Raw genomic sequence first — 2,562 nt, 5'->3', positions numbered from 1 at the left:
TTTTTTTCTTTTCTTTTCTTTCTGATGATATTCAAAAAGGAAATGGAAAGATCTGTAAGACAAGTCAGTTTGGTCCTTCTGCATTTGCCATCGTATTTTAATGCCTGTATGCTATTATAGAGGCAAAATACTTTGTACACAAGGGAATAATACAGTGAATGGTAAACATTCCGTTCTGTGCTGGTATTTATTTGCATGCTCTGGGTTCCCTGTTTGTCTCATGAAAAAGGAGTGTGGGGAGGAGGAGAGCTGCATGCACAGTGCTGTGCCTGTGGTCTGGGGACCTTCAGGGGAACACAGTGCTCTGTGACTGCTCTGGGTGCTCCCTGACTGCTGTCCAGGAGAGGAATGGTGTTCCCAGAGGGAACTGCTATGGGGTGATAGGGGCAACAAGGAGCCCAGCCACTCATTGGACAATTGTTCTGTAGGGTGAGCTGGGGTACCCTGACCTCTTAGCAGTGCAATTTAATAAAATCAGCCAAAATAAATCAACTGGGAAAAAGCCACCACAGCCAACTCCAGCAGCATTCCTCAGAGCAGCCCCATGCCTGATTTAATCACACTTCTCTTTGAGTTGTACCGGCCTTCTTCAAACAGTGAATCCCAAGTGGCCTGCAGGTTCCATCCCTATGAAGATGACAGCCTGGGTTTTGCCCTCATTGATAAGCAATCCATGCAGATTCACCAATAGGCTCAAAGGCCAAATTTAGCATATTAGGAAACCAAAGTATTTCTCTGTTCCTGCATTCTGATTTGGAAATTGAGCCACATGCAAGTGTGCATTCCAACTGCATTCTTTTTGTAATTATGTAGCAGTAGAGATATAAATATACTGGTCTATTTCCTAAAATATAATCTATTTTACTGTAAACTGGCAATTATACGTTTTAAAGGAGACTTATTTTTCTTTACAACTTTTCATTAACCATTTTCAGATTACTTATTTTTAGCAAATTTTGACTGTATTGCAACTCGCTTTGCTTGGCAATTTCAGTGATGCCAGGAAAGAAACACGGTTACAGATTATTGCAGAAAAGCACTTCTTTCTGAGCTGAAGATCTGTATTTCTGTGCTGTGGCAGGCAGTGTGAGTCCCAATGAGCACTGCTAATTAGTCGACTTTCTATAAACAATTTTATGTCAACACGGCTCCAAATAAACTTGGATGCTTAAAAATGAGACTCAAAAGCAGAGATGGATCAGGAATTAGATGACCCCATTAATGGTTTACTGCAAATCTTCACCGATTATCGAGGAAAAAAATATGCTGTCTCTAAAATGTTGCTTTGGGGAGAATTGCGAAGTCAGGTTGAGGATCTGTGACCTGATCATGATCAGCTGCAGCATGGAATTGCCACCCCGCCAGCTCCCAGTACCTGGAGGTGGAAGAAGAGCCTTCCCCTGGATGTTTGGTTTGCAGCTGGAATGGCCTCAATGGCCCCTGCTGGCACCACGGCCATTAGCCTGTGACCAAAAGTGTCCTCCTTTACTGTCATTTTTCTTTAATAAATGATTAAAAAGACTCCAAATGTGGGCTGCTGTGGAGCCACGTCACCATGCATGACTCCTGAATAATATTTCACTTTCCAGCCTGGTATAATGATGGGGTTATTTTAACACTTTTGACTGTTGGCTCCAGTAATTCTGTGAAAATTACAGTGCGCTTCTCCAGCCTTGTTGCACAGCCTACCACTACTAATTGCTTCAGAGGCACAGTTGATCTCTTCAGCTTTCTCTCCTGGCCTAATAGTGAGCATTTTTTCTTCTCTAGAGAAACACAATGCATTTTGTTGAAGGCTGCTGGAAATGCCTGTCTCAGGGAGCTTGGCTTAAATTAAGGAGCTTACTAGAAAACCGTCTTCTGCATGGCCACAAAAATTGTGTTGAGAAATGGGGAGAGGTGGAAAAGACTGAAGATGGTGAACATTTCCCACCGAGGCACTCACAGACTGGATCTCCTGACTGAGTCCTCTTCCCAACAGCTGACTGAGAACTGGCTCAGGGAAGGCATTAACAACCCAGCCGAGTCAGTAAGTCCTTCCTTGAACTCCTCACACTGAGAGAAACGCCTTTTTGAGAATGACATCTGAGTTCATCCAGAAGTCTCTAAGCTTTGAGCTGCTGCTCATTCATTGGGAGGGGATGGGTGCCTTCCCAGTACAAATTCCTGGCTGCAGCTTTGTAGTTTTGTGCAGGAAGAAGGAGCAGGACGCCCAAAGTGGTGCCTGTCGGTCTCTCAGCATTTTCCAAGTATTTTTGCCTGTTCTGGAGCAATCCAGGCAGCAGGGATTGTAGCTTTCCAGAAGCAGATTTAGTTGACAAGTTTCTAACCTCTCTTTGCAATAGTGAGATGAAGAATGCTGGGAAGTTATTTTTGGCCTTCTCAGAAGAGTCTGAATTTCCACTTCAAAGCTGGCTTAATTTTTAAGCTATGCTCTATTACCAAACATAAGGCACTGTTTTTGAAAAATCAAAACGAGAGCAGAATTCTGCTTTAACCTAACCCACATGCTTTTTGTATTTTATTTCCTAGGGGAAGTTTGGTTTGTTTGTTCCAATTAAA

Source organism: Meleagris gallopavo, chromosome 14 (genome assembly GCF_000146605.3).
Source record: "Meleagris gallopavo isolate NT-WF06-2002-E0010 breed Aviagen turkey brand Nicholas breeding stock chromosome 14, Turkey_5.1, whole genome shotgun sequence".
Lineage (NCBI taxonomy): Eukaryota > Metazoa > Chordata > Aves > Galliformes > Phasianidae > Meleagris > Meleagris gallopavo.
This window is presented reverse-complemented; position numbering follows the sequence as displayed.